The sequence below is a fragment of the Leptonychotes weddellii genome, chromosome 4 (assembly GCF_054177405.1).
Source record: "Leptonychotes weddellii isolate Sample4059 chromosome 4, ASM5417740v2, whole genome shotgun sequence".
NCBI lineage: Eukaryota > Metazoa > Chordata > Mammalia > Carnivora > Phocidae > Leptonychotes > Leptonychotes weddellii.
The window spans coordinates 10,975,142-10,995,529 of NC_138372.1; the positions used below are offsets into that span (position 1 = coordinate 10,975,142).

The 20,388-nt window shown below is 41.8% G+C and overlaps 1 protein-coding gene and 1 long non-coding RNA gene across 2 annotated transcripts in view; both read right to left on the minus strand.

Moving 5' to 3' along the window:
• Positions 1–2,219, minus strand: part of LOC145721190 (uncharacterized) — a 5,877-nt gene extending 3,658 nt beyond the window's left edge. Inside the window, exon 1 of the long non-coding RNA XR_014144692.1 lies at positions 216–2,219. This is a non-coding gene — a long non-coding RNA (uncharacterized LOC145721190). The remainder of the gene's footprint in view (positions 1–215) is intronic.
• FBXO42 (F-box protein 42) overlaps positions 1–13,136 on the minus strand; it is a 108,922-nt gene extending 95,786 nt beyond the window's left edge. Inside the window, exon 1 of the mRNA XM_006737729.3 lies at positions 12,916–13,136. The gene's annotated coding sequence lies outside the window, so the exon portion shown is untranslated. The remainder of the gene's footprint in view (positions 1–12,915) is intronic.
• Between the last annotated feature and the right edge of the window lie 7,252 nt (positions 13,137–20,388).

The following is a 20,388-nucleotide window of genomic DNA, read 5'->3' on the forward strand; positions in this document are numbered from 1 at the left end:
CGCCTGGGTGGCTCAGTTGGTTAAGCGACTGCCTTCAGCTCAGGTCATGATCCCAGGGTCCTGGGATCGAGTCCCACATCGGGCTCCCGGCTCAGCGGGGAGCCTGCTTCTCCCTCTGACCCTCTCCCCTCTCATGCTGTTTCTCTCCTGCTCACTCTCTAATAAATAAATAAATAATCTTTAAAAAAAAAAAAAAAAAGAGAAAGGTGCAGAACAGTGTTGTAGAGAGCAAACTGGAGTCTTTCATGTCAAGCAAGGGCCTGTGTCAAGCAATGACACAAGCAGTTAGGTACTGCAGCTAGGAGATGATACGGGGATAAGCATCAGCTGACACCCCAGAACCAGTAACGAGCAAAACCAGAAGTCTGCAGAGACCCCAAACCGATTAAATCCCTTTAAAAAGGGAAGGATTTTGGCAGTAAACTGTCAAACTCTTCAGACCTCACCCCTCTATGTCTCACCCCATAAAAAAGGCAACTGCGGCCAAAGGCTCTGCCCGAAGGATCTCCAAACAGAACTGAGAGCCTTCCCTGCTTAAACATAAGCAGCAGGAAGTGCCGAGAGCTGAGCCAGACCAGACTGAGGACTCATCTCAACTGCGCGCCCACAGACTGCCTTTGAGTTTGGTTCATTAACTTCGTGCACCTTTCTGTTATACAGCTCATTTTCTTTCCTGCTCTGTGTACTGTGTAAGAAGCCAAGTTTAATCACATGGTGAATTGTCATTGAGGTTGGAATCCTGAACCTGCTTTATAATTGTGACTTCACTTTGCTTTATGATTGAATAAAGCTGACACTGTGGAAAGACACAACTTGTGTGTGCACCTTCATAGTGTGCTCATGACAACAGTGTACATACTATGGCAACCTTTCGTGTAAGAAAGGAGAAAAATGAATATATGCAGATATTTGCTTATTCTTGCAAAAAGAAACACTGAGAGGATAGACCAAAAATTAATAAAAATTAGGAGAGTCCAAGCACCAGTCATGTGGCACATCTTGGCAACCCCTCCTCATGGTCCCAGCTCTGAAAGTGGCAGCCAGTGCTTGAGGTGGTGACACTTCCTCCATATTCTTTTTTTTTTTTTTTTAAGATTTTATTTATCTACTTGAGAGCGAAAGAGAGCAAGAGCAAGAGAGCATGAGTGGGGTGAAGGGCAGAGGGAGAAGCAGACTCCCCGCTGAGCGGAGAGCCCAATGTGGGGCTCAATCCCGGGACTCTGAGATCATGACCTGAGCCAAAGGCAGACACCTAACCAACTGAGCCACCCAGGCGCCCCGTCCTCCATATTCTTTAAAAGTTCTGGTAATACCATCTAACCTTTAGGTTCCCCCAACTTTTTTTTTTTTTTAAGATTTTATTTATTCATTTGACAGAGAGACAGCGAGAGAGGGAACACAAGCAGGAGGAGTGGGAGAAGGAGAAGCAGGCTTCCCGCTGAGTAGGGAGCCCAATACTGGGCTCGATCCCAGGACCCCAGGTTCATGACCTGAGCCAAAGGTAGACGCCCAATGACTGAGCCACCCAGGTGCCCCTCCCCCAACTCTTGAGACTATAGTTTCACCCTATAGTTATGATTCTCTAAGTTACATCCTACTCTTTTTTTTACTGTCTTGCAACACATATACTACCAATTCTCTACACTAAATCTCCATTTGAATATCTAGGTACATTTTTTATTCTCTTGAATGGATCCTGACAGAATGTTAAGGGTAAAAAGAATCACAAAGGAATCTTAAATTTGCCTCAGTAATTTGGTTAGTAGTAACATGGATACTATATTTTTAAAATTTCTTATGTCTACTGTAAGATAAAGTAAATAAATGTGAACAGTACTTAAAAAACAAGACTTCCAGTTAAAGAGAGACAAATACAAAATCTCTTAAAGAGAAAAAAACCTGCAATATGTTCAAATTAAACTGGAAACATCAATATGAAGTTTTTATTTCTAAAAAACATATTTTCCAATTCTGCCCATTGAAAGGACCTAGAAATAATGAAGACCCAGTAGCAATGAGCATTCCTAGCACTCAGATCTTAGGTTTCCAATGACATTACCTATAAAAGAAACTAGGTCTTCCTAGAAAAAAAAATGACTGATTTCAGTCAAGGACAGAGAAAGTACAAGGCGAATCTAGGATATCTTGTTGTGACAGAAAACAACCCAAAGACCAATGGGGGCATGTCAGAAGGACACAACATCAGCTTAAAGAGACTTACACTAAAAAAAAAAAAGAGAGAGACTTACACTAGCCAAAGTTCAGTGTCAAAAAGACTAATGGCTGCAACTACGTGTAAAATAATTAATAAATAAAAATCATGTACTTACAGTGATACAGAAAACAGCAAAGAAACTTATTTGCCACCAGTGAGGTGACCAATTCTTTACTAAGAAAATTTATAATGAAAAGCAAAGAATTAAACACTCTACCTTATTAGGAGAGATTTCTAGTAGCTCATTCTCAGTTGATCATATCTTGCCAGCTACTAAGTGTGGAAGGAAGAGAAATAATAATCATCCTTCTGCAACATCCAATGAAATAACTGATTCTGACAAGAATCATTAATGGATGCTAAAACCAACAAGTGAAAGACAGTTGAGAAATAGCATAATTGTGTTATGTTAAATTGCTACCCCACAGATTACTTGATCACTATAAAGGGAAAGCTTTGTAATAGAAAGATCAAGACTTTCATATTAACCAAGTGATCAAATTTAGCATCATTATAATGGAAAAATATGACACCAAGTATGATACAATATGAGTATTCAGTATCACAAAGGATTGCAAATATGAATACAATCAAGCCTTGAGTCCTCTCAAAAGGGGATAAAGGGGCTAAATGACACAAGGAAACATTGAGACAAATCATGAATGTGAAAGAGTCTACCAGAGAACCAAACTGGTACCTTCAAGAAGTCAATGTCATTTAGGGAAAGAAAAAAGGGGGGTTGGGGCAGAGGGCTATTTTAGATTAAGAAGCAAAAGCTAATTAAAGCCAAATGCAATTTAGGAATCCTGGCTGGATCCTGGTTCCTACTTCAGTCCTCTGCACTTGTTCTCTCTGTCCCCAAAACTTAACATTGAACATTGTGCCTTGTGTCTCAGCCTGAACATGACCTTCTCACAGAGGCCTCCTCTAAACCGTCCAATCTCAGCCTTCCCCTTCTGCTCCATGTTATTATCATATCACCCTGTTTTATTTTCTTCCTATACTTACTACAATCGGAAATTTTATTTATGCATTAATTGCTTTCTCCAAACTTAAATGTAATATCCAGGAAACTAGATACCTTGCCTATTTTGTCCACTGTATCCCCAATACCTTGAACCATGCCTAGCACATAATAGCATTCAATAAATATCTGGAGTTTTGGAGTTTTTTTTAAAAAGATTTTATTTATTTGACAGAGAAAGCACAAGCATGGGGAGCAGCAGGCAGAGGGAGAGGGAGAAGCAGGCTCCCCTCCGAGCACAGAGCCCATGTGGGGCTCGATCCCAGGCCCCTGGGATCATGACCCAAGCTGAAGGTAGACGCTTAACCGACTGAGCCACCCAGGCGCCCCTCAATAAATATTTGTTAAGTAAATGGACCAAAAAAAGGCAACAAAGATTCAACAGACACTTGAGATCATACAATATCTCAGAAAGCTCATGAGGAACATCAATCTTTAAGAATTGAAAGTATATACTAAATGAATATCTGAGTGCCTAATACATAAGCACTAAATGTGCCTACAAGGCACTAAAAATATTACATATGAATTATGCTGCATGATATATCCCTTTTAAGCTATTTGGCAGAAATTAATTAGCAAATAATTTTCTTTTTGAACATTAACTTTAACCTAATTGTGCAAGGACGAGTGGCTCAGTGGTAGAGCATATAGGAGATAGTATACAGAGCTGCAGAGTAGTTAAATGGAAAAAAAAAGAAAAAAAAAAAAGGCCTGGGCTGCCTGGCTGGCTCAGTCAGTTGAGCGTCTGCCTTTGGCTCAGAACATGATCCCAGGGTCTTGGCTCCCAGGGTCTTGGCGGCGGGCTCACTGCTCAGCAGGGATTCTATTTCTCCCTCTGCCTCCCTGACCCCCCCCATGCTCTCCCTCACGCGTGCACGCACGCTCTCTCCCTCAAATAAAAATAAATAAAATCTTTAAAAGAAAAAAGGCCCTCTACCTAGGAAGATGAATGTTCCAGTTGTACACACAAGCACAATATACATGAGAGGCAAGGCAAGGTACAATGAAGGTCATACAGAGAGTTCAAAAGATAAGCAGGGAACTAGGCACAAGTTACCATGGGTTCTTAATCAGAGGAGAAACATTTGAACGATATCCCTTAAGACTGTTCTGTCAAAATACTGTCACCTCAATCTTAACCATTTCCAAAGATTACTGAGAAGAAAATCTCAAATAACAGCAGCTTCTGTTTATTGAGTGTTTACCAATGTGTTAGGCATTTAGTTAAATATTTTACACATATGTCATGAGATAGGAATTGTAATTGCCATTTGAAGATGAGGGAGACTGAGATCATAAAACTACCAAATGGCAGAGCCCTGGCAACAAGAGCAGCTAAGAACTCTAACACTAATTCAGTCTGCTTTCAGCTCCTGAAAGCCTGGTCTAGAGTCACGGCAAAGTCAAGCAAACCTAAGGGATACTGAAGAAGAGAATATAGAACTGCATGGCAGGATACAGGAGATAGAAGATTTAAAAAAAAAAAAAAAAAAAAGATTCCTAGTTTTATGGTCTATCAGACCACAATAATATTATTCTACCTATGGATATGGGAATATTGAGAAGGGAACTTGTTTAGTGAAGGTTTTTACCTTAACAGAGGAGAGAGATGAGATAATGGACTCAGTTGTGAACACTTGCACAGCTGAGTTAGAGAATATGCTCTATGAAGTCCCTAGAGAACCAAGAAGCATAAAAGAAAGATCACATCTAGATGATTTAAGAGACATCAGGGCAGTGGTGTCAAATGAAGCCATGAATAAGCCCAGTTCTCCAATCAAGGGTAGAAAGAGAAGCACAGGAGAAAAAATAAAACATGCATTCCTGCGACAGGACAGGTATGCCACTGGGACTACACTATAAAGAAGTTAGGAGATTAAGTTCCCCTTGTCCCAGTTTGATTTTTTTTTAAGTTTATTTATTCATTTATTTTTAAGATTTTATTTATTTATTCATGAGAGAGAGAGAGGCAGAGGCAGAGGCAGAGGGAGAAGCAGGCTCTCTGCAGAGCAGGGAGCCCAATGCGGGCTCAATCCCAGGACCCTGGGATCATGACCTGAGCCAAAGGCAGACGCTTAACCGAATGAGCCACCAAGGCGCCCCTACTTATCTATTTATTTGTGTAACCTCTATACCCAACGTGGGGCTCAAACTCACGAACCCACGATCAAGAACTGCATGATTGAGCTGCACGATCAATCCACCGACTGAGCCAGCCAGGCACCCCTTGTCCCCAGTTTTAATGTTCCATAAAAACAATATAATAACATCTAACACTCGGATGTTTACATGTGCTACACAATGTGCTGAGAAGTTCACATACATTCCCATATTTAATTGTCCCACAACACAGGCACCATTATCCTCATTTTTTTTTTAAAGATTTTATTTATTTTTTGACAGAGACACTGCGAGAGAGGGAACACAAGCAGGGGGAGCAGGAGAGGGAGAAGCAGGCTTCCCGTCAAGCAGGGAGCCCGACGCAGGGCTCGATCCCAGGACCCCGGGATCACGACCCGAGCCGAAGGCAGACACTTAACGACTGAGCTACCCAGGCGGCCCCATTATCCTCATTTTATAGATGAAAAAACTGAGACTTAGAGAAGCTAAGATCCATACTAGGAGAGAGAAGTAGGGTATGAGCCTGAGTCTACCTGAGGTGAAAGCCTAGGATCTTAATTACTATGTTAAAATAAGTGGTTTTCAAGCCATCCCACAGAGCATATATAAACCATTAAGTTACTTTTTTTTTATTGTGGTAATATATACATAACAAAATTTGCCATCTCAACCATTTTTAAGTGTGCACTTTGGTGGTCTTATGTACATTCACACTGTCATAAAACCACCCCCCCATCCATCTCCAGAACTTGTAATCATCCCAAACTGAGACTCTTTAACTTTAAACTATAATTCCCCAAACCCTCCTCTCTCCAGCCCTTGGCAACTACCATTCTACTTTCTGTCTCTATGAATTGGACTACTCTAGGTACTTGGTATAAGTGGAATCTACAGTCCTTGTTCTTTTTTGTCAGGCTTACTTCACCTATCATGTCTTCAAGATTTGTTACCATTAAATTACTTTTAAGGTAAATAAAATGTGAATTTTTTTTTTTAAAGATTTTATTTATTTATTTGAGACAGAGAGAATGAGAGAGAGAGAGCACATGAGAGGGGAGAGGGTCAGAGGGAGAAGCAGGCTCCCTGCCAAGCAGAGAGCCCGATGCGGGACTCGATCCAGGGACTCCAGGATCATGACCTGAGCCGAAAGCAGTTGCTTAACCAACTGAGCCACCCAGGCGCCCCAAAATGTGAAATTTTAACCCTCCAAGTCATTATACATCTCTAGAGAATTACATTCCCAAATTCCATATGATGTATGAAACACTCTTTTGGAGGAGAGAACTGCATTTTGTGAGAAAAAAGGGAAGAGGTGAAAAAGGTAGACAAATCAAAATTTGAAGGACCCACAGGGAAGTAAACCTTTAGTTTCAGTAACAAGGAAGAGAGCAGCTTGCTTGATCTTGACTAGACCAAAGGATCTATTTGGGAAGATGTCATTAAGTATCAAATCAAAAGTTAAGAAAAAGAGTCCTGCACAACACAATGCAAACACAATACTGTTTGATCCCAAGACAAGACGTTCCTTTTTGGCAAGACATAGCAAAGATCACTAATAAAAAAGCTTTAGGGGCACCTGGCTGGCTCAGTCGGTGGGGCATGTGACTCTTCATCTCAGGGTTGTAGGTTTGAGCCCCATGTTGGGTGTGGAGGTTGCTTAAAAACAGAATCTTAAAAAAAAGGGGGGGGGGGCGCCTGGATGGCTCAGTTGGTTAAGCGACTGCCTTCGGCTCAGGTCATGATCCTGGAGTCCCTGGGTCGAGTCCCGCATCGGGCTCCCTGCTCGGCGAGGAGCCTGCTTCTCCCTCTAACCCTCCCCCCTCTCATGTACTCTCTCTCTCTCATTCTCGCTCTCTCAAATAAATAAATAAATCTTTAAAAAAAAAAAAAAAGCTTTAAAAAGAAACATTGAAATAGAAGGATAAATTCCATTTCCCTCTGACTTCCATTTGAAAAGCCAGGAGATGGGAAAGGCAACATTTTAGTAAAACTGTATTTTTTTTATTATGTTAGTCACCATACAGTAAGTACATCATTAGTTTTTGATGTAGTGGTCCATGATTCATTGTTTGCGTATAACACCCAGTGCTCCATGCAATACATGCCCTCCTTAATACCCATCACCAGGCTAACCCATTCCCCCACCCGCCTCCCCTCTAAAACCCTCAGTTTGTTTCTCAGAGTTCACAGTCTCTCATGGTTCATCTCCCCCTCCAATTTCCCCCCCTTCATTTTTCCCTTCCTTCTCCTAATGGCCTCCATGCTATTCCTTATGTTCCATAAATAAGTGAAACCATATGATAACTGACTTTGTCTGCTTGACTTATGTAAAACTGTATTGATGAATTTATAATTAACATCAATCTTTCTCCAAACAATGCACTAAGAGGTTCATTCCGGAAAAAAATTCCTTGTTCTCTATTAGCAACATGAAGCAAGCATTTTAGCATATGTGCTGCCGAAGCGAGCACTTGAACCAAGCATTTAAAATGAGATTAATAGGGGCCCCTGGGTGGTGCAGTAGGTTAAGCATCTAACTCTTGGTTTTGGCTCAGGTTGTTATCTCATGGTGCTGAGACAGAGCCCCAGGTGGGGCTCTGCAGTCAGGGCAGAGTCGGCTTGAGATTCTCTCTCCCCCTCTCCCTCTGCCCTGCCCACCCATGCATGCTCTCTAGCTCTCTAAAATAAATAAATCAATCTTAAAAAATTAATAAAGCGAGAATAATAAAGGAAACACAAATTTGGAAAGTATGCCCTACTAGTGAATTCCTTAAAAGAGTAGAAATAAAAGTATTCAAAATAGGGGCGCCTGGCTGGCTCAGTCAGTAAAGCATGTGACTCTTAATCTTGGATTCTTGAGTTCAAGCCCCACACTGGACATACAGCTTATCTTAAAAAAAAAAAAGTATCCTAAATATTAAATATTCTAAAAAAATAACAGCTGAAACTAAAACCTGTTCGCCTTTATAGAAATTAACTGAACTACCTCAAATTTATGTATTACTAGAGAATAAGTTACTGTAGTAATAATTTACAAGTGACTACTACTTTAATAATACCTATGCATTTATCAGATTTATATATATAAATAAGCATCAAAGCACCACAAGATTATTTCCACTTTGGAAACAAAACACAGAACAGTGACACTGGAAAAAAATAAAAACTTGGGGGAAAACTTTACAACTTAAAAAGTAGAAATTTAATACAGAAAGAATCAAATTTCAAAGCAAATTTGCTTTCTAATACAACCATGAGTAAGGAAGAGCAAATTTAAGCTATAGGAATACCACTAAGTTGCAATTTTACAAGACATTTAGAGGGTCACAAGAAACAATTTAGTTCTTTTTTTTTTTTTTCCTCTTCCAACACTTTTTTTGTTTAAAGTAAGCTATACTCGGGGCACCTGGGTGGCTCAGCGGTTAAGTGACCGACTGGTCATTCCAACTCAGGTCATGATCTCATGAGTTGAGGGATAGAGCCCGTGTCAGGCTCCGTGCTCAGCAGAGAGTCTGACTGAGGATTCTTTCTCCCTCTGCCTCTGCCCTTTCCCACGCACGCGCTCTCTCTCACACTCTCTCTAATAAATAAATCTTAAAGTAAGCTTGAACCAACAACCCGGAGATCAAGAGTAGTATGCTCTATCAACTGAGCCAGCCAGCACCCCCAGGTCACAAAAAACAGCTTAGAAAATAAGCTGGGGGCACCCAGGTGGCTCAGTCAGTTAAGCATCCACCTCTTGGTTTCGGCTCAGGTCATGATCTTGGGGTCCTGAGATCAAGCCCCACATGGGAGACTGCTCGAGATCCTCTCCCTCCGCCCCACCCCCCACTCGTGATCCCGCACTCACGCGCTCGCTCTCTCTCTCTCTCAAATAAATAAATAAATAAGTCTAGAAAGAAAGAAAGAAAGAAAGAAAGAAAGAAAGAAAGAAAGAAAGAAAGAAAGAAAGAGAAAAGCTGAATTATGAGCACAATACTGGGCAATTTTTTTTTTAAGTTTATTTATTTACTTAAGTAATCTCTACACCCAGCATGGAGCTCCAACTCACAACCCCAAGATCAAGAGTCACATGCTCTTGCAACTGAGACAGCCAGGTACCCTAAGACTGGGCAATTTTAAAATGACTTGTCTATATGTCATATCCTTCTATATGTAACAAACTCACAATATAGGAAAATAAACAGACACATCACCTTGATTTTTCTGTCAACCAACACCTTAAAGCCCTCATTTTCAGTGTTGAATGTTTACATGGTAACATGTAAACATGAGTGTTACCAAACTGTAAATGTTCTACTAATATTGCACCCCATAAAGATTCTACACATCCAAAAACTCATAAAATGTTTGCAATATAGGCGACAACATGCTAAATTAATTATAAAACTACCACAGCACTAAGATGAGGAACTTGTATTGGGATACGGAAGTTCAATATCAGAGATGCTAAGCAACCTTTATCTACATGAATGGATTCTATAAAATAGTGTAGTCCTGGCTTAAAGTGTCAGCTTCACCCAAAAGAAAAAAGACCGTCTTGTTTGATTATTGGGAGAAAGCAGACAGTACTAATAACTAGTTATAGTCAACATTCTAAGGGATTGACAACTAAGCATTAACTAAATGTGATCAAATTAAAATCATACGTTGCTTCTTATGCCAGTTTACAAAACAAAAACAAAAACATCATCAGCCTAAAGTTGTCACCATTTAGTAATCTGAGATATTTTCATTGCAGCTGCAATGTTTTTGTTTGTTGCCTGGCATATGACTCACTCTCAGGTTCTCCCAAGACTGTTGGATTTTTGAGAATGCAGAAATCATAACTGGGGCATACTGTGTGGGAGGTGTCATGACAGTGAATGAATAAAAGGGGGAAAGAACTCATGATAAAAATTTTGGGGGGGGGGCGCCTGGGTGGCTCAGTCATTGGGCGTCTGCCTTCAGCTCGGGTCATGATCCCAGGGTCCTGGGATTGAGCCCAGCATTGGGCTCCCTGCTCAGTGGGGAGCTTGCTTCTCCCTCTCCCACTCCCCCTGCTTGTGTTCCCTCTCTCACTGTGTCTGTCAAATAAATAAATAAAAATAAAAAATTTTTTTTAAGTTCTTATAAAAAGCAAGTCACTCACAAAAGGCAGATTTTTCTGCAGAATAGGAATGGCTGTGAAGCCATCCTGGCTCTAAGAAGCCTTCCTTGATTCCCTTGGTTGGATTCTGTGCACGTCTTACTTCTTACACTCTAACATACTTAACTGGTTTCCTTGTCTGGCTCCCCAACCAGACTAGGCAACTTGAGACCAAAAGGTGTCTTATCTTAGAATCATTAGTACCTACTTCCCAGCGTATATAGAGGGCCCTCAGTAGGGGGTTTTCATAAAACTGATCGTTGAATAATCAACCTTACACTTACCTGTTATTTTACAAAGGACTCTCACAAAACATTACCTCTTTTGACCCATGTAACAATGTTGAAATAGAAAAGGCATTAATTAATCAGCTTCTGGTTTTGTAAAGAGTTGCTAATTCACTAAAACGACCTTGAAATCACAAAAGATAATCACTTATCTGTTCATCTTTGATATAACTTCTCCTTGGGACCTCAATGTTCTTGTAAAACCCAGCGGTTTTACTAGCATTTTCTGTGCCCGCTCTTCATAATAGGTAGGAATCACACACAGCTCTGAATCTTACAGGAGTTTAACTACATAAAGCAGTGTTATATGAAGGCTCTTTTAAGAAATCAGAGAGTAAGGAGCATCCTAAGCTATTTTTCCTGATCCTGTTCTTTTTGTGACTCTGAGAAAGTAAGGAATTGCAAAGGGCAAAATGCTAGAGAGTGAATGATGTCATTGATGTCATGAAGTTGCATCAATACCTGATGATGATTTAGCACAACAATGCAACACATTATGCCAAGAAGCATAATGTCAAACCATCAGGATGTTTTACTGCATTATTTCATGATTCGTAGCAAATTGAAATTTAAGGTGGCTCTCCAATTTTCTGTGAAGTTATTTGTTCAGGTTTACATCTTTATGAAAGGCACTAAGAAAATCTATAAATCTCTATGGGAAAAGCTTTAAGAAAAGGTCAAAGAATTAGCTATTATTAAACCAAGCAGTTGTCATTTTAACAATTAAAAGCTTTTTGAAGCAGACAAAACATCCGTTGGTCAATGTTGATTGAGTAATAGATTTATACTGGGTTTGTCAAAAGCAAACAGTTACAGGGTATAAAATGACAACACACAATAGAAAGGACACCCAATCAGATTATACACATGAATATGCTCAATAGTTAGGAATTTGATACAGAGTCACTATTCACTGTAAAAGCTACAGACTGAATTTTAAATGTTCAACTCAAAATGATGGTATTTCTCCTCTAATTTCCTTCTCCCTTTAAACCCATGTCGTCACCATTGCAAGCACAAGGAAAACAAATTTAAGTTACAAAGATATTCGGTGTGTCCACGCCAAAGCCATTGCCTCAACATTTCCCCCATAGCACAATTCCAACTGATTCCATCATTCTTCAAGGAAGACATCACAAGGCTTCAAACCGGTTTCCCAACGTGAGAAACGAAATCAAAACCTCCCAATTAGCAGTTGAACAACAAAAACTTATTCTCAAAAAGGAATAACAAGCATAGTAGAATGTCCTTGCCAGCAAGTGAGAACTGGTAAGTTGCTTAAATCTTCACCCAGAGCAATCAGAATCCCACCACAGAAAAGCCCAAAGACTTTGGCAATTAAGGAAAGCTTTTATTTTCCTAATTAAATTCGGGAGATTTAACATAAAAGCAATTAGCTATTCCGAATCTCAAAAACACAAAGGTTTTCAAACAAACGAAGACTTCATTTGCACCGAAGTTACTCTGCAGAGACTATCAAGATCTCAGAATCGGTTTTTCTCCGTTTACAAATTCGTTCCCACCCTCCACCGTTCCCTTTGCACAAACAATTCTCACAGCCACAACGTGGATTGCTGTCTCAATCAAGGAGACCCGCAGGTCCCACTTGGCCGGAGGAACACTCAAAAAGCTAAGCGGTAAGACAGACTGCTTGTGTTTTATTTTTTAAACCAATTCCAAAATCTTCCCCTTTGCAGCTACAGCTTCCCAGATGCTGGCCCCTCGCCGCAGCCCCAATTTTGGAAGGCACTGGACTCCGGCTCCTCAGCGCAAGACGTTAAAGATCCGGAGGCTGGGTGAAAGATAGATATCTGACACTCTGAGAGCCATCCTTGCCCTAGTCATACACCCTTTCGTGGACCCGGTGAGGGGATATGAACCGCCCTACTTGAGGAGAGGGGCCGGGTTCACTCCCATTCCAAGGGCTGGGTGGAAAGGGGCACTCCTCCTCCCTGCCTAACCCAGAGAGGCCGAGGATGACGACAGCAAGGCCCCCAGGCCAGCCGGCACCGACCCCCGGGCACGATGCGCGGCCTGCGCGGGGCCAGGGACGCCCTCTACCCCCTGCGGGCCTGGGGCATAAAGGGCAAAAGGCGCCGGCTCCCCGCCGCGGCCCCAGGAGAGGGAGAAGCCTCACCTGGCCCAGCCCGCGCCACGCTCTCGGGTTCGCTCCGCTGGCGACGGCGATGAGGGAGCCGGGGACAGGGCCAGAGCAGAGGCGCTCCGCCTCAAGCGGCGCTTGCCGCCCTGGGGCTCCTTACAGCTGGCGGGACCCAGAGCCGCCCGGAGCCGCCATCTTCCTCCACTCAAACGCCGCCGCCGCCGCCGCCGCCGCTGCTGCTCTGGTCGGGAGAAGACAGCGCGGAGCGCGCATGCGCCGGGGTCCAGCGCGGAGGGCGCGCTCGCACATACGTCAGCGCGGCAGGCCCGCGCGAGGCGGCCTGGGGATGGCGCCATGTTGGGAAGGGACGTGGTCCCAGGCAGAGGTTCCGCAGAGGCTGGAACGCCGCCCCGGGCAGTGAAGCTGGAGTGGGGAAACGTCGCGCTTCTGCGCCCGCCTTCCTTGAGTCCCTAGAACCGACCTCAGGGCTGCACCCACCCTCCTTTGCACTTAGGCCTAGGGGCAACTGGGCAGTTTTTCCAATGGCTTGAGACTGTATAGACCTAGGGCCAGGAATTAACTCTAACTCATTTGGACCCCCGGGGGCCTGATGAGCACAAGGGAGGGCTGTGGTGAATGGAAGTGCTCTTGGACGTCAACTGAAGAAGGGAAACTCAGTGCCTTGATTGTGCAATCGAAGCCTCTCTTAATGGAGGCAACCACTGTGTGACTTGTTACTAGCTCCATTTTTCAGATGAGGAAAACTGAGGCGCAGAGTATTATCAGTATATTTTCCCGAAGCCCACACATCTGAGGGGCGAGATGGGGGTGGGGGAGACAGGGCAGAATTTGGACTTAGGCGTATATGATTCCCAAGCTCCGGTACTTTACGGTATCACTATCACCAGGTGGCGGGGTCCAACAAAATACCCCTTTCAAGGGGGAAACCTGGTGTGTAGGTGAGAATCTTCATGGACTCATGAGTACAGCAAGTGGTCTAAGGAAATGCCAGAGATACAGAGCTCAAGGGGCTTCCGTCTTCACCATTTGCGCCTGAAACTGAAGCAATCTTCAGCTGCCAGCCCACCGTTCAGGAATAAAGGCGACCTTCTGGGGTATCTCTTGGGACATAGGTCTGGGTCAGAACCCAAGTCCCCTCTCAAGTTGGGAGGGCAAGGTGCTTTTGAGGAGACGTGGGTCAGCCTCACTCCAGAAAACACTGGATCTGTGGTCCTCAAACTTGAATAATGCAGAGGCCCCAGGGGATATACTCATGGAATCCCAGTATGAGAAACTCTGATTTAAGAAACTCAAAGTCTTTCAGTTAGGAAATGTCACTATGAAAGAGAAACTTGACAACTGTAACTGGTAGAAGAAATATTAAAATCCTGGAACGCCTGGGTGGCTCAGTCGTTAGGCGTCTGCCTTCGGCTCAGGTCATAATCCCAGCGTCCTGGGATCAAGTCCCACATCGGGCTCCCTGCTCAGCGGGAAGCCTGCTTCTCCCTCGCCCACTCCCCCTGCTTGTGTTCCTGCTCTCTCTGTCTCTGTCAAATTAAAAAAAAAGAAAAGAAAAGAAATATTAAAATCCTGTCATTAAAAACCCCAAACATAAAAATTGCCATAGAGCTTGTGACCAATCCCACCACCCACCAAAATACTCTATAGAGCTCAATGTTAGAAACACTGGACCAACTATTAAGGCTTCCTTTTAAAAATGCAGGTTCCAGGGCCCACCTTAAGACCCCACCCACCCACCTCAGACGTTTTCTAAAACTTTCTAGGTGGGCGCCTGGGTGGCTCAGTTGGTTAAGCGACTGCCTTCGGCTCAGGTCATGATCCTGGAGTCCCGGGATCGAGTCCCATATCGGGCTCCTTGCTCAGCAGGGGGTCTGCTTCTCCCTCTGACCCTCCCCCCTCTCATGTGCTCTCTCTTTCTCATTCTCTCTCTCAAATAAATAAAAAATAAAATCTAAAACTTTCTAGGACTTCTGATGCTCAGGTTGGTTTGGAACTGCTGGATCATGTTAGAACAAGTTCAAATATAGAACCACTCCCCCACTCAATCACCTAAGTCAAAGACAACAGATAGTTCTGTTTTGTTCACTGCTATATCATCTAATATAGAGACTGGCACACAGTAGAGACTTACTAAATATGTGTTGAATAAGTGAACACATTGGGAATTTGACAACTAAGAGGGCATCTAGTCAACAAATATTTAGTGAGCACCTATATGTGCCAAACCATGTAATATGTATAGTAACATTTTTAAATAAAACTAACAAAGCCCCGTGCCCTCGTAGACGTCCCCTAGAGTTACTGGGAGAGACAGACAATAAACAAGTAAATAAGCCAATATAAAATTATTAATTGTGATAAGCATGACAGTATTATTATTAAAGCAAAATCTTTAATAATAATCATAGCTGATGTTTATTGTGTGCCCTTATTATGTGTCAAACTGCTAAGTAGGTGCCATTATTGTGCTTATTTTGCAGATGATGAAACTGCGGAGGGGCGCCTGACTGGCTCAGCTGGTGGAGCATGTGACTCTTGATCTCCAGGTTGTGAGTTTGAGCCTCATGTTGGGTGTAGAGATCACTTAAAAATAAAAAAAAAATTTTTTTAAGATTTTATTTATTTATTTGACAGAGAGAGACACAGTGAGAGAGGGAACACAAGCAGGGGAAGTGGGAGAGGGAGAAGCAGGCTTCCCGCAGAGTGGGGAGCCGGATGTGGGGCTCGATCCCAGAACCCTGGGATCATGACCCGAGCAGAACACTTAACGACTGAGCCACGCAGGGGCCCCAAAAATAAAATCTTAAAAAAAGGGCAAAAGAAACTGAGGCACACGGGGATTAACTAGCTCAACCCAGGATCACAGGCAAAGGTTTGAACCCAAGTGGTTTTGCTTCAAAGACTTTGTTATTAATTTTGTTCATTATTTTTTCCAACTTTTTTATTGTGATAAAATAGACATAAAAAACAAACAACATTTACTATCTTACCCTTTTGAAGTAGCATTCATTGCTATTAAGTACATTCATATTGTTGTGCAACCATCACCAACATCCATCTCTAGAACTTTTTTTCTTTAAAGATTTTATTTATTTATTTGACAGAGAGAGACACAGCAAGAGAGGGAACACAAGCAGGGGGAGTGGGAGAGGGAGAAGCAGGCTTCCTGCGGAGCAGGGAGCCCGATGTGGGGCTCAATCCCAGGACCAAGGGATCATGACCTGAGCCGAAGGCAGAAGCTTAACGAGTGAGCCACGCAAACTACAGTTCAACATACAATATTATATTGGTTTCAGGTGAATGATATAATGATTCAACATTTATATACATTTCAAAGTGATCACCACAGACATATCTACCAAGTGTTACCACATAAGGTTGTTACATATTATTAACTATATTCCCCATGGTGTACATTGTACATAGTGATTACATGATCCCATTGTACATAGCTGTCTTTTTTATTTTATTCATTTATTTATTTATTATATATTTATATTTATATATTTATTTTTATTTTATGACTGGAAGTTTGTACTTTTCATCTCCTTCCCCTATTTCACCCATTCTCCCACCTCCTCCCTCTGGCAACCACCACATTGTTCTCTGTATCTATCAGTCTGTTTCTGTTCTGTTTTGTTTGTTCATTTGTTTCAGGTTTGGGTTTTTTTTTCTTTAAGTTTAGTTATTTATTTTTTAAAGTAATCTCTACACCCAATGTGGGACTTGAACTCACAACCCTGAGATCAAGAGTTGCATGCTCTACTGACTGAGCCAGTCAAGCACCCGTTTTGTTTTTTTAGTTGCCATATATAAGTTAAATCATACAGTATTTGTTTTTTCTCTGACTTATTTCATTTAGCATAATACCCTGTAGGTCCATCATGTTGTCACAGAGGGCAAGATTTAATTCTTTTTTATGGCTGAGTGATATTCCATTGTATAAATATATCACATCTTCTTTATCCATTCATCCACCAATGGGCACTTAGATTGTTTCCATATCCTAGCTATTGTAAATAATGCTGCAATAAATATACAGATGCATATATCTTTTTGAATTAGTGTTTTTGTTTTCTTCAAGTAAATACCCAGAAGTAGAATTGCTGGATGTTATGGTAGTTCTATTTTTGATTTTCTGAGGAATGTCCATACTGTTTTCCACAGTGGCTGCACCCATTTACATCCCCACCAATAGTGCACAAGGATTCCCTTTTCTCTACTTCCTTGCCAACACTTGTTTTTTCTTGTGTTTTTGTTAATAGCCATTTTCACATGTGTGAGGTGATATCTCTTTGTGGTTTTGATTTTCATTTCCCTGATGATGAGTGATGATGAGCACCAAAACCTATGGTATTAATCTCTATGCAATATTCCTTCTGACAAACAGGAGGAGATAAGATTGAGGCCAGTTTATATATGATCTGAAATATCATCAGGAAAACTGGGGATTACCTTCTAGGTCATGGAGATTTGGGGACAGGGAGGATATATGATGAAAATAGTATTTTAGAGGGGCGGCTGGGTGGCTCAGTCGGTTAAGCATCTGCCTTCAGCTCAGGTCATGATCCCAGGGTCCTGGGATAGAGCCCCACGTCGGGCTCCCTGCTTATCGTGAGCCTGCTTCTCCCTCTCCTCCCCGCTTGTGCTCTCTCTTGCTATCTCTGTCACTATCTGTCTCTCTCTCTCAAATAAATAAACAAAATCTTTATTTTTTTTAAAAGATTTTATTTATTTATTTGAGAGAGAGAGACAGCAAGAGAGGGAACACAAGCAGGGGAAGTGGGAGAGGGAGAAGCAGGCTTCCCGCGAAGCAGGGAGCCCAACAAAAGATGAGGCTTGGATGAGATGGGCGGCAGTCACCTCTCTATAAGTGTAAAAGAAAAGTTAGTTTTCCTCCAGAGTCTATTCCAATAATCAATTGTGAAGTTCATTTCTTATGTATATGCTCATGTAGAATAAGTAAGCTATTAGCATAGAACAACATTCAAAAGGTACAAAAGGACACATAAAAATTACGTCCATCCTACCAGTCCCCCAGCAACCTCTCTCCTCCATCGAAGTGACGCATTACAAGGAACCATTACAAGTTCCTTATATCTTTCCAGAGAGGCATACACAAAAACACACATACACATATGGGGGTACCTGCCTGGCTCATTCGGAAGAGCATGCAACTCTTGATCTCTGGGTTCTGAGCTTGAGCCCCACATTGGGGGTAGAGATTACTTAAATTAAAAACAAAAAAAAACAAAAAACAAACAACAAACAAAAAAACCCAACCCACATACACATTAAAATAAATAAACCTACAGATATCAGCAAACTATACATGTTGCTCTTTACCTTGCTGCTTTTATTATTATTATTATTATTATTATTATTTAACTATAATTCTCTGAGGTCATTCGATGTCAGCATGTTTAGGACCATCAAAATTTTGTTAACAAATTGCATTCTAAAGTACCATGTATCTTTTAAACAAATGCTCTAGAGATGGACATTTGTCTCTACTGTTTTGTGACTATAAACAAAGGAGCAAAGAATATCTTTGTACTTTTATTATTTGCATATGGGCAAATGTATCTATAGGAAAATTTCCTAGAAATGCAATTGCTGGGTCAAAAGGCATGTACCCTTTAAACATTGGTAAGTTTGCTCTTTCTTTCTTTCTTCTTTCTTTCTTTCTTTTCTTTCTTTCTTCTTTCCTCCTTTGCCATTTATTTCTTAACACAACTGCCTACATAGCCTCAGCTTGTGCATTAGATGGAATGTTTTCTCACTGTGGGTTTTGCTCTTTTTTTGGCGGGGGGGAGGGAGAGGGAGAGAGAGAATCCCAAGCAGGCTCCAGGCTCACCAGCACAGAGTCCGATGCAGGGCTCAATCTCACAACCCTGAGATCATGACCTGAGTTGAAATCAAGAGTCAGATGCTTAACTGACTGAGCCACCCAGGTGCCCCTGGGCTTTGATCTTAATTCCTATCACATCTCAGTGTTTTATGTGGTGTATCAAATGTGCCTGCAGTTCTGAATGCAAGTCCCAAACATGAGTGGTATATCAAACGTATTTCACAGGAAAGAGAAATTCATGTTTTAGGATATCCGCTAATATATATATGTGCCTCTACTTCAACTTTTGGGGCTTTCCCCCAGTGGAAGAAAACCACCACCACTTCCTCAATTTTATTTATTTTTTTTTTTTAAGATTTATTTATTTATTTATTTATTTGACAGAGAGAGACACAGCAAGAGAGGGAACACAAGCAGGGGGAGTGCGAGAGGGAGAAATCAGGCTTCCCGTGGAGCAGGGAGCCCAATGCGGAGCTCAGTCCCAGGACCCCGGGATCACGACCTGAGCTGAAGGCAGACACTTAACGACTGAGCCACCCAGGTGCCCCCACTTCCTCAATTTTAGAGCTTATTTGGCCCCATCTCTTCATTTTGCAGATGGGGAAGGGACTTGCCCAAGGTCACAAGGGGCCTATATGATTAACTAGGGCCGGTCTCCTGGTAGCCCATCTGTTGGAACAAAAGCTATTTCCTTTGCAGGATCCTCCAATGGTCTCCAAGATCTCTATCTTTCTGTTCTCCTAGAAAATTCAGTCCCAGGAATGCCCAACTAATTCCTCCGTTAAGGCACATTGCCAAATATAACAAAATTATAAGGAATTATCTCCCTCTGCTGGTAACATGCTACAACTACAAAGCCTTAAAAAAAAAAAAAAGTGTCCGCTGCCTTGAAAACTAATCACACCCCAAGAGACTTACGTGAGGCCTGATAGACAATCTCATCCCCCAGGCTTAGTCAGTAGAATTCATTTAAGAGAACAGGTTCACAGAAGAATGTATTCAAAATGAACATAGCTCCAGACAGTGAGCAAGACAACACTTTGAAGTTGGTCAGGCTGTTCATAATATTAGTTATATTTTAGAGTTGAGCTGCTAGTGGAATATCCATGTGGAGATGCCAAGAAGAAGCCTAGCTATATGAATCAAAAACACCAGGGGAGGTCAGGGCTGGAAATCAACTTTGGGAATCTTTAGTGTTCAGTGGGTGGCTCACACCATGAGCATTTAGGTAAAAACGACTGACTGAGGACACACCCAGAGATGATCCATATTTCAGAGACAGGAAATCATGAAACCAGAGAGTTAGTAAGCACGTCACTTTAACTTCTAAGGACTAGTGACATTTAATACGTGATTGCATTTTATAATAATAATTATTAGGAATACAATTGCAAAAATTCTCAACAGGAAGCTGTTGCTTTAGAAAGATTAATGGCATGCTAAAAACATGAGAAGAAACACATTCCAGGTTAGACTATTTGATTACAACAGCTAAATGCAACACTACCAAATGACAGGGTTTAAATACTTAGAGGCTTATAGGAACACATTGGTGAGAATAAAAACACATGATGTTTATTTTTCCTTTGTTTTTGTGTTTTGGGAAACAACGGATGATTAGAGAATTTCAAGTCTTC